At 38.3% G+C, this 12,653-nt stretch overlaps 1 pseudogene; it reads left to right on the top strand.

The window, feature by feature from the left end:
• The first annotated feature begins 1,703 nt into the window (after positions 1 to 1,703).
• Positions 1,704 to 5,143, top strand: LOC128514965 (carbohydrate sulfotransferase 12-like; annotated as a pseudogene).
• The last annotated feature ends 7,510 nt before the right edge of the window (positions 5,144 to 12,653 follow it).

Here is a 12,653-nt window from a genome sequence, read left to right as displayed (position 1 = left end):
CAGCGAAATGTCACTGAAAAAATAATATTTCAAATTATTGGTTGTTGAAAGATGGGCAAATAAACGTGGTTCGAATCAAATGAAAAAGTCAATGACGCACAGGACGATTTTTGATTGTGACCTGGAAAGAAACCAAACCCTGAGGGAGAACAAAGAAGATGCACAATCATGATAAGGTGTAAAGCAGAAAGGAAGTGGGTTTCAGAAGAGAGTCGGGCTATATTGATCTTAACTTCCATCAAACAAACTGCTGTCGTCTGGGACCTGTCTCAGCATACCTGAGTCCTCTGGCAACTTTGGAGGACTCTGTTTAACACTGCTGATAAAGATAAAGACGGGTGTAACGGATTGTGAGGCAGGGCTTCGGGGGGATATTTGGGTATATATCTCTTGTACAAAATCGTCATGCTTTTCAAGGAAGTTCAAGTTTGTTTTTTGTTTGTTTTTGTTTGTTTTTGTTTGTTTAATGGACCATGATTAATAATAATAATAATAATAATAACAATGAATGATGCCCTTCACAGGTCAATATTAAGAACAGAAGCATGCGCAAAAATAACAACTGTCTTCGGTGGCAACATTTATGCACTTACTGTAATTTATTTACAGCCTCGGGTCTGGCAGCAATTAATGCAAGTTCATGAGCAGTTCTGCCTCCGTTGCCTCCTCTCAGACCAGGTATCAAGAACAACCTTGAGCCAGTTCCATGCTAATGATAAACGGTAATGTGAACGCAACTGTAATTAAAATGTAAATGGAATGAATGATTTATTTTCTAAGACGTGATTGTTTTTTCTCATTCACTAAGCAGTCTGCAAATGAAAAATGTGTGTGACGAAGGAAGGTGAGTTGATCTACTGACCTCACCTTTCTTTTTTTAATGTGCTTTATGATGTGTAGGTTTATTGCTCCATATTGGTGTCAATTTTTTTTTAAAATCAAGCCTGGCAATAAAACCTGGCAAAGCGTATTGATAGCCTGAGCGTGTCGACAGTTTAATCTCCTGTTTAAGGATTTCTGTCTCAGCAGGTCAGAAGGTTCAATGTCAAGGAAGCCGTCGCTAAATTGACGGTTCGGATTCTCATGCGTGTTCTTAAATCATAACGATTCTTTTGATGGGGAAACGGCAGCGGATAAAGCACCCATGATTATACAGTAGTGTCCTCTTTACAAGTTTTGGCTGTCAGAGTTTTTTGCTGCATGAATTACATAAGGCAGTGCAAGTCCATGGGGCTCTTTTTTAATGCTGACCTTTCTCTAAGGGTACTCTTGGAGACCAGGGCCCGTATTCACAACGTTTTTTGGAATTCTTTTAGAGAGCTCCTATCTTAGCCCAAAAAAGTCGTAGCTGGGAGTCTTAGAATAAAAGTGATTTAGAAAACTTTTTAGAGCAAAAGGAAAGTACAAAAACTTTTATATTAGTGTGGAGGCGTGGTTGACCGTGTTGCTAGAAATGATGCAGCAATTCAAGGACTGTGATTTGTCGAATATGTGATAATAGAATAGAGAGTAAAATTATAATGTTTGCATATGAAGAAATTGTATAATCATGACTATAGGCTACTTCATGCAAAGTTTCTGTTATAGGCTGAATATCTTAAAGTTAATTAAAACAGCCAAATGTTGTCTACTTTTGAAGCAACCAATTTCCACACAGTAGTTAAGTTCTTACATTTAGTTATCATACTAATTTTATTACTTGTGATTGATGGGAGCAAAATGGCTCAGTTTTACCGATTTACATGATTGTAGGACCGTGGATTTAAGTTTTGGATGGTATGTAGCCAACAATCTTCTGAAAGGAGGTAAAACAACAAGAAATCCAAATTGGACAGAAGAGCAGTGTTTTCTTTTAGTTTTCTGCTTAGTGTACCATTTTGTCCTCTGCTATAGAAACTCTAAGGCATCTTAAAAGTCCTCCTCTCTACTCTTAACGATTTTTACCTTAGGAGCTGTTTTTACGGCTAAGATGTTTCGTGAGTCATTTTTATTTATTTTTATTTTATTTAAGATTTGATCCTAAATTTAAGGGGACATTCTAAGAAACTGTCATAATTCTAAGAATTTTCTCATTTCGTCACTAGGACCAACTTTTAGGCTTAAGTAGCTTTGTAAATATAGGCTCAGGACTGATAAAATGCTACTTTGAAATCAGAAGAGGTTGGGGTATATTAATGTTCCTTCTTTATCTTCTTTTTCTTCTTCTTCTTCTTTTTTTGAAAAAAACTTCAGAATAAAAAAGGAGTGCTGTAAATTATAATATAACAAAAGTATTTGAAAATGTACTTTGTATATTGGATCCGGGGTTCAATCTGATTCCTTTTCCTCCCCAAGGGGACATCTAAAGGGGATTTATTATGCGTAATTCACTTTTTAATTATTTTTGAGACATTCAAATGGTTTGGCTGATCACACAAAAATAGCAGGGAAAAATCCTGACTGTTTGTCTTTTTCTGCCCTATTTTGTTTGTCATAAGTACATTTAAACATAGTTAAGACAAGGTCCCAAATATGGACACTTCTGGTCTCTGGATTCCTAATTGCTAGGAAAAAATGCAATTGGTGAAACAAAAAGAAGTTTAAAAAAGAGAGTATAATGTGTAACTGTAATCATATAGTATCAGAAATTATGTACACCTAGGGTATATATGAGGGTGAGTCAAAAATGATCTGCATTCTGACAGTAGGATTTATTTTATTTCACTTTTAGAAAAGACATATACATACTTTTTTACATAATCTCCTTGTTATTTAATACATTCTGTCCATCTGTGAACAAGCTTTCTTTTAATCATTAAAAATGTTTTAGGCTGAGCTGCGAGCCACAACTGCTCTGCTGTCTTCAGTTCTTCATCAGAAGTGAGTCACCAGTAATGATTCCCTTTAAGAAACTTTCACCTTTCTTAGAATATAGCTTCACATTTTGTTTGCAGATATCCAAAAGCTTTTGCTTATGCTCTTCTATGAGGTGTTTTGTCACCAGGTACACCCCCAAAAAAAAAAAAAAATTGTGGGCCCAAGCACCTTGTGCCATTGCCGTCCGTCAACTTCAACGCACACAACACACTATACTGTATAGGGCTAATGTCAGTCTGGCTGTGTGTGTGTGTGTGTGTGTGTGTGTGGGGGGGGGGGTACATGTGTGTGTTTCCAGACCAGAAAGATTAGATTTTTTTTTTATATTATTTATCTAAAATGTAGAGAGCACTGCATACTGTATATCTTTTTTACCTTTATGATATATATATATATATATATAACTTTAGTGTGTTGCATTTAATGAAATTTATGAAGTGCTACTGAGAAAATGAAATTTTATTTCTGCATGCAACAAAAACATTTTTAAACGCCGAAAAAAAAGAAAGTGGGTTAAAGATTACTTTCAAATAAAATACTCAATGTCTATTTAGGTTCTTCTTGTATTTATGAAATAAAAACCCAACTTAAATTATCCACCTGCAGCAAACCAAAAATGCCATCTGCTTTTGTGTGACATCATCCTTTTATCACGCGTGCAGTCAGCTGTCAACCAAAAACAATGGAGATCGAAAAAAGATTAATATGTTTATCATCATTATTATCGATGCCAACATCATATTGATATGACATTAACTTAAACTTTAGGCTGGTAATCTGTACAATAATCCTATCAATAACACGGTGGAAGTGACTTCTCAGAGATTTGTTAAGGGAAGTTTCCTTTATGACATTCCCTGCAAACGGACCATGGTAAAAAAGAAGTATAAAAACACACTGACATATATGTAAAGTACATGCATGCATTAATACAGCAGTTGCCCCAAATTTGCAGCTATGCTATCTTTAAAAAAATAGCATTTAATCCTGAAACTATAAAAGTAAGAATATAGTTGCAAGCAACATCGAGCGGGCCCAAGCACTTTGAGCTATTGCCACCAGCAGGTGCTGAAGGTACTGAAAGTGCTGATGTCATAGTGCTTGGGCACTAAAAACAGTCAGGAAACAAAGAACTTCACTCATAATTACTTGAGTTTGGAACTGTTCACAAAGCTCAGAGTCTCTTACCTACCAGATGAAATGGGCAGGTTAAAGGTAATGGCTTTGTTTTCAATCATGAGCATTTTTTCTTGTGCTGTCTTGTTTTTTATTTACAGATATAAAGTGAAGACCAAAGAAGAAGATCTCTGTCCCAAGATTCATACTTTTAACCTAGATATTGAACGACAGCTGGACCCTGAAGAGAATGGGAGATGTCAGGGGAAGATTCACACAATCCCGATCCCGCTGAAGTTAAAACTCAGACAGCATACCAGTAAGGACCTTCTCCGTAACCAGTGCAATACCATGAAGATCAGGAACAAATGGATTGAATTACCCAGTCAGAGTTGAACACCCTGCTTGTTGATGACCAGCATGGAATCACATATTGCAACGTTCCAAACGTTGGCTGAACTGTATTAAAACGGATTATAATTGTTTTGAGTGAGAGTCTGAAGGTGTATGGGGTACCTTACAGGAACCCTATTGACGTCCCCACTGAAGACGTTCATGGATCCTCTCTACAGCACCTTAACAAGTACCCCAAGGAAGTGATGGGAAAAAATCTTAAGACGTACAAGAAGTTTATATTTGTAAGAGATCTATTTGTCAGACTAATTTAAGCATACAAAGATAAGATAGAAAATCCAAATCAAGACATTTATAAAGCAGTTGGGGTGAAAATATTAAACAAATTCACAAATGTGTCCAATCCACCAGCATCGGTGGAGGAAGCACACGCTGCTGGTATTGTTCCTTCTGTCTACAACTTCATTGACTATATAATAAGCCTTCCATTTCCAGATGACGCAGACATTGAATAACACTGGCGAGAAACATTTCAAATGTGCCATCCCTGCTTGATTAATTATGACTTTATTGGGAAAATGGAAACCATGGAAGAAGACGTTGCTCACTTACTACGAATGCTTAATGTTGATAACCTTGTCAGATTTAAAACCTTGACTGGAAGTACGGATGTAGGTTGGGTGAAGAAATGGTATGCCAACATCCCCAAAGGAAGGGGAGGAGGAATTTATACAAAATTTATGAGGAAGATTTCAGACTGTTTGGATATAAAGATCATGAAAACGTATAAAATCCTAATTCTTAAAATATGATCTAAATTGTTTGTGTTCTGTAGTATGGGTACACGAACAATTTAGATAATATTTTAAGATATATTTTAAGTTGTTTGGGTCTTTGTTCACTTATAGGCAAATCTTGTGTTAAAACTTGCCATTGGTAGATTAGTCCACTTTATTGATTTCAGATACATGTGTGTTATGGTGAAAGAAAATATCTGCTTTTGTTCTACACTATAGTCGGTCCACATTTTGAGGCATTCCAAGTGTCTCTTTTTATGGCGTAACAGGTAAAGATCTCCAAGTAAAAAAACACAGATGAACGTTTATGTTCATTTAAATTTAGCTTTTGTAACTGTAGCATTTTAGGACTGTTTATAACTTTTCTCTTAATAAGCCTCTTAATCATTATTGTCGGATTAGTCTCTTTGAGGTTCAGAGATGCTGTCAAAAACATATCATGACATACAGTACATAACATGACATGAGTTTCATGAATTTTGAGCAAGTTAAACCCCCCAAAATGCTGGGAAAATAGTACTCTTTAGAAGAACAGGGGGCCTTTACACACTATAATGACATAGGGGTGATGTCATAGTCCCTGGGCACTATATTATTAGCTAGTTTAGCATTATTATTTCAGTGATCAAGAACAAGGCTTTTTTGAGTGATGTCCTCCCTGGAAGAAAGCATCCGCATGGCATCCGTAGGTTGTTTTTATTTTGCCTCTAGAATGGGTCTAGTGCTCTGTTAAGTGTTTCGTCAAGAGTTAGGTCTTCAGTCTTCATGTGAAGGCAGCCAGTGACTCAGCGGTTCAGACAGCCAGGAGAAGTCTGACGCATGCCTCTCTTCTGTCTTGAGGGATGGTGGGTCAAATCAAGCCTCGAAAGAAACTTTTTAAAGTGCCTTTACATCTATTTTGAGGGTGAGGGTTGAGGGGAGGGTTGTTGTTAGGGGGAGGCGCTGGTCCAGTTTGGGATTTTCGGTAAGCAGGAGTGAGTGTGGAGTGTGCGGTGTGGTGTGGTGTGAATGTATTTAAAGAAACAAAGCACCAGCTGCTGCAGTGGTCTGATGGGACGCAGGGGAAAACCTGCCAGGAGCGTCTTGCAGTTGATTAATCTCCAGACGACCAGAGAATGAACAAGCACCTGTATGTCCCCTGGGGAAAGAAGTGTCCTGCTCCTTCTGATTTAAATAAGGAACCTAAAGGAGCGAGTCAGATTAGCTCCAGAACAACCCCAATCACCTGCAACAGGCTTAATCATTTCATCTTCAGTGATCGTACCCAGACATGACACCAAGTGATGTGTAGTCTGTATTATATTAGGATTTATACACATGAGGAGGGTGGAAGAATAACCTGGAATGGCCTGCACATCTATTTTCAACTCTTCCATATTATCTATAGTTTTTAAGAGTTAGCTGTCATGTGCCAAATTAGTACATGAAGATACACTACTTTATTAGGAACACATTTATACTGGAAGCTTGAAAGACCAACAACCATATTTCTGTGCTGGAAGCCGGTTATTCCATCATGTGACACCAGCACATTTTTATACAGTCATGGAGATGCAAACATTCCCTCATCGTCATTTATACCGCTTTGGCTCTGGAGCCTATCCCAGAGGACTTAGGGCACAAGGCGGGGTACATGGATGCCAATCCGTCGCAGGGCACACACACACACACACACACACACCAAGGCAACCCACCTAGCACGGGGAGAACATGTAAACTCCATGCACACAGACCCCGACGTGGAAACTGAACCCGGACCCAGGCTGTTCTGAGCTGACAGGATGTCTGTAGTGATCTTGAAAAGCGTTCTCTACAACTGTGTTGAGCAAGCAAAAAGAAAGCATTCCACAACACATTAAACCTTAAGGAGGACACGACCGCAGTAAAAACAAGAGGTTATCATGGGCATGTAGACTAATCTACGGTGCATTATAGTTCATTAAATCACAATTAAAAAATCCAACGCAATCATAAACAATGAGAAAGAAAAAATGATTACTTTTATTAATTTTTCCCCAAATTGTTCAATAAATCACAAAAACATTGTCATACTTATTAGATTACATCTTTCTGAAATGAAGCCTCGAGATAAAAATAGCGTAAGCATTCTTTATTTCCAGGTTTAATCCTGTAATGAATATGGATGAAAAATGCAAACACTTTGGTAAAGCTGCACAATCCTAACAAACAAGAATGTAAATCGAAGCAGCCATGGAGAGTGATGGAAACATATCCGGGGGCAGAAATACAAATAAGGTCTTTTGCATATCGGCAATATTCCGTCGGGGTCGAGGCTAATGACCCCAGAGCTAGCAATGCCCACTAACGCAAATGTGTAATTCAAGTTCACAAGCAAACAAGCTGGACTGGAGTTACAGGGAAGTTACAGGCCGTGTAAAAATCAAGGACGGACCGGAAATATATAAACCTACTTCAAGAGCTTGGCATTTCAGGTCCTTTTATCTTTCGTGTAATGTTATTTACAGTGAATTCCTGTTTAATTCCTGACTCCAAAACTAGGCCCCCTGGTGGTCCATGATGCAACAACATGCAGTCAGAATCATTACAACCGTACAATCTTGCTGTCAGATTTCTAAAATTGTTCATTCAGCTGTAAAAGAAATCTCATCTGAATGCAAGGGTGTGAGATTGTGCTTATAAACTCTTTGTCTCTTTATTTATCTCCGGCTATTGCGCGGTGTGCCTCGCTCACTTAAAACTCTCACGTACACACCCTGAGGGTCACCCATGACTCAGGAGAGAACACATTTTTTGTTGTGTTTAGTATTTTAGAAATAACGGTCATCTATGCAGTGTTTGCATACGCACGCCCATCCTCCTCACTTTCAGATACCGAATTGCTTTTAATGATCGGCTTTATTCTATAAGTAAACATTGCCCCCCACCACACACACACACACACCAGTAGATGGCAGATGTACTGTAAATGTACATCATGTAAAAAATGTCACATTTACTAGAGCACTGTATATATCTGTATATATATATATATATATATATATATGTATATATAGGTGTGTTTGGGCTTGTGCCCCATGATGGACTGGCACCCGGTCCTAGTTGTACAAGTGCCCTGGGATTGGTCCGCCTCCGCCAACCGTACAGCATATAGAGAATAGAGAGAGAGAGACCCATTGTGTAAGGAATAAAACATGACATGGTGTATTATTCTATAACAGAAAGTCTTGAAATGATTTATCCAATTTGTCAACAATGATAATATTTATTAATTAAAGTTATTTTCCCTTTTTGTCATCATTTTGTTCGCATCTCTGTGAGCTTTTATGCCTTTTGCAGGGTTTTTATGCAAGCAGGCCAATGTAAATCAGCGTGCTTAGTAATTAATGTTTAGAAACAAACATTGTGTGGGTATGAAAAGAATAAAAGAACAAAAAAATTTGTTTAGTTTGGCCTGTAAAAAACATTTATACCCAACTTAAAAAGAAAAGTTGATAAATGTTCAACTTTCACAAATCATTTTTATAAAAAAAAAAAGAAAAAAGATTTACTATTTAAATAGCATTTATTTAAACAATGCTTGAACCAGCACAAACTTTAGACTAATGTGTTGTGTTCTCAAAAAGTACTAAAGTTCAGATTTTAATTAAATGGACCACTAATACTCTTTGGTTTGACAGATATCCCAAGTCTTATTCTGTTTCGATTTATGCAGCAGCCTACTCTATCATTTTTATAAAGTGTAATAAAATGTGAAAAAAAGAAAAATTACCATGGAACTACAGGAGGTAAGAAATGAGGACCGGCAGAGGTAATGGGGCGAATCTCAGCGAGGATGTCACTTTTACTGGAATTAGATTTTTCTGTGTGTGTGTGTGTGTGTGTGTGTGTGTGCTGTTCAATACGACGATATGACAAAAAAAAATCCTAGTTTCATTTGTGTCCTTGAGTTTAGGAGAATATGAGAGACAAGAGTACTCCTATTACCTTTGTGTTTATCAGCAGAGGTTGTACTGTACTGTGTGTACCTTGTGTGTATTACATTTATGTAAGTAGGGTTTAGCAGAACTCTTACCTACTGCTTGGTATTATCTGTAAAGGAATAAATTAATTAAGAGTATAATCAGGCATCACAAGAAAAGTGAGTACGATAAAAGACAGTTAGTTTAAGTAACTTGGCCAGCAGGTAGTACGAAAAGATAGTAAAAAAAAAAAAAAAAAAGAACGGATGATACATTGCTGGTACATTATTTAGGTTTTGTAGGCAAGTATTTGTTTTAAATGTGATACAAGCTAAGAGTACCATGGTGTACATGCAATGAGACAATATACAGTAGGAGAACTTGGGTCTTGGGATTCTGGACCACATTTACATCACATTAAATGTTCACTAGAAGTACCATCGGTCAAACACTATTGGAAAGGATACTTAAGAAACAGATACGGACAAGTATGTATGTAAAGGATTTGTCCAAACCTGGTAATTGGTGAATTTAGGTGTTTCAATTAGTCCCCTTATTTCCAGTAAAAAGCAATCTTAATGCTTCATCATACCAAGACATCTCGTACAATTCTATGCTTCCAACTTTGTGGCAACAGTTTGGGGAAGGCCCTTCTCCATTCCAACATAACCGTGCCCCAGGGCACAAAGCAAGCACTATAAAGACATGGTTTGATGAGTTCGGTTTGGTTGATGAGTTCCCTGTCCTCAACCCCATCGAGCACCTTTGGGATGATGAACTGGAATGAAGATCACGAGTCAGACTCTATCATCCAACATCAGCACCTGACCTCATACTGTAAATGCTCTACAGAATGATTGCACATGAATTCCCAGAAAAACACTCCAAAATCTTGTGTGCAGCCTTTCAAGAATAGTGGAAGCTGTTATAGTGTATGACCTACCGATAGTGAAGGTCTTTAGTCACCATTTAAAACTTGCCCATGCCTCGGCTATATGAGCAATTTAATTCCACCATTTAGGTCCATTTAGGTGTCTGGATGCATGTCTTCCTTGCTCCCACATTTTCCAGCAAGGCTTCAGTGACCCCCTACTCAGGATCCTGGCATGGACCTCATAACCCGGGTAAACTCAGCATGTGACATCAAATCGTCAACTAGGCTGCTCACAAATCAACGATAAACAAAGTAATACCTCTCACCTTTAATTAAGTTTTAGATCAGTCAATAACATCTTGACATATTTACAGGATAAACTTAATGACTTTAATGGAATATGATGTGGTTCAGAGCTTCAGGGTCAGTTCAGTGACTGAGCAGGCCAACAAACTTTCCAAAAGTTTTTTGAGAGTTTTAAGTCTTGAATCAAGGTTTATTGTAAGCAAGCAATCTTCATCGTTTACTTTTTTGGAAAAGCTGAAATATAATTACACAATCAGTTTGTTCCACTTTTGATTCCCTTAAGATCACCTGATGCATCTTACTACAGTGAGAGATTGTACAGTAGAAAGCTGATAATCACAGGTTTATTCAGTTTAAATATATAATAATAAATGTCTTCATGTAAAACAACCTTGTCACAATGGAGTGAAACCATTGAGGCAAATCTGTTCTTTTAATCAACTAATACACACACTCATCGTCTATACCTCTTTATCCTGTATTCAGGGTTGCGGGAGACCTAGAGACTTAGGACACGAGGAAGGGTACACCCTGGACAGGGGACTAATCCATTGCAGGGCATACACACTTACACACTACGGGCAATTTGGAAATGCCATTTATCTTAATCTGCAGGTCTTTGGACTGTGGGAGGAAACCGGATTACCCGGAGGAAACCCACCAAGCATGGGGAGAACATGTTAACTCCATGCACAAATAGACGGGAATCGAACCTGGTCAGGAATCGAACCCGTACCCTGGAAGCCACCTACACCACCGTGCCACCTACATAGGAATGAATCTGAACTAGTAAAAGTGTCTGTACCCAAAAAAAGTACTCTGGGAAATAGGGGGGGAAGTATGGTTTGAAAATTAAAAAAGAAGGGTGAGAGTGAGAAAGAAAGAAGAAATCACAGGGGAAGGGGGGACAATCAGGGGAGGGAGAGAGAATAAAAAGGAGAGCAGGATGACATGGAGTAGCCTGAACAGAATGACATTCAGAAGAAAATCTAATTTTTCTATGCATCTGTCTATCCAAAAGGGTATCCAAGTGTGGGCTTTGCGTCAGTAGAGCTTAGATTTGCTTTCAGAACAGCTTGGTTTTAATCACTATGGACCAGTAGGGATATACACTTAACAGCCACTTCAGGATACTCTGCTCATGAATATGCCACCGGGCAGCCAATCACCTGGGAGCAGAACCATGCATAAAACAATGCTGACACAGGTCAAGAGCTTCACTTCATTACAATGGGGATATGATTTTTGACTTTCATCATGGAATGGTTTCTGTTGCCAGATGGTCTGGGTTGAGTATTTCAGAAACTGATGATCACCCGGGATTTTCAAAAGACTCTACACAGAATGGTGGAAAAGCCTATTTTATAACAGAGGACAAAAGGTCTAACAAGCTAACTTCACACTGAGAGGAAGGCTACAAGTAACACACACAGCCACTCCAATTCATCTCGCAAGGTTGAGGTCAGAGCTCTGAGCAGGCTGCTGAAGATCTTCCATGGGAAACATGCTTTTTATGTTCAGGGCAGTAACAGATTGATACAAGGTTCAGCAAGCCACAACGTTCTCATTTATCATAGTAGATTTGAACTTCAGTGCAAACTCACCCATATTTAGCACATGTCCAAAGGTTTGAAAACACCTGACCATTCCAGATTATATATCAGTCTTGCTTAAACTGCTTTCCCAATGTTGGAAACAACCAACTGTCCAAAATGTCTCATCAATTTCAATTTACTCGAACGAACCTGCTTTAGTATAAGCACACTCCATGAAGACGTTATTCATCCAAGGTAAGAGTCTAAGAACTTTCGTGGTCTGAACAGAGCCCTGACCTTAACCCTACAAAACACAATCCAATGACCTGGAAGTCTGATTCAATCAATACAAAATACAATCCAATAAACTGGAAGCCTTATTGCAGACCAGACCTTCAAACCTAGCATCAATGATGCAGATGTCAATCAGAAATCTTCACATCCATTTTCCAGCATCTAGTGGAAAGCATTTACAGAAGTGTACTGTATAAAACAGTGGTATACAGTAGGTTTCTGGGATTGGGATGAACATCCACAAGAGGGCTGTGAAAGTCAAACTTTTGGCCATATCCATCTGTATAGGAACCGCTAATTACCACAAACTAATGACTTCGGATGCCAATGGTGACTTCGGTGGCCAATTGTATTTACTCTCAATTTCACAACGTCCGGTCAACATTTATGCACGCATTCACACACTATGGCCAATTTGGAGAGATAAACATCTAAAGTGGTTGATGGATTATGCAATGATACACATAACACCAGGAATATACCCCCCCCCCCCCCCCCCCCCAAATAGGTCACTTTGACTTGAACAAAGCATAACGGTAAAGCATCTCTCATCCTTTAAAAACTTTTATACCTCTGACTA

The sequence above is a fragment of the Clarias gariepinus genome, chromosome 2 (genome assembly GCF_024256425.1).
Source record: "Clarias gariepinus isolate MV-2021 ecotype Netherlands chromosome 2, CGAR_prim_01v2, whole genome shotgun sequence".
Taxonomy (NCBI): domain Eukaryota; kingdom Metazoa; phylum Chordata; class Actinopteri; order Siluriformes; family Clariidae; genus Clarias; species Clarias gariepinus.
Note: the sequence above shows the minus strand (reverse complement) of the source record. Positions and strands in the feature narration are given on the sequence as shown.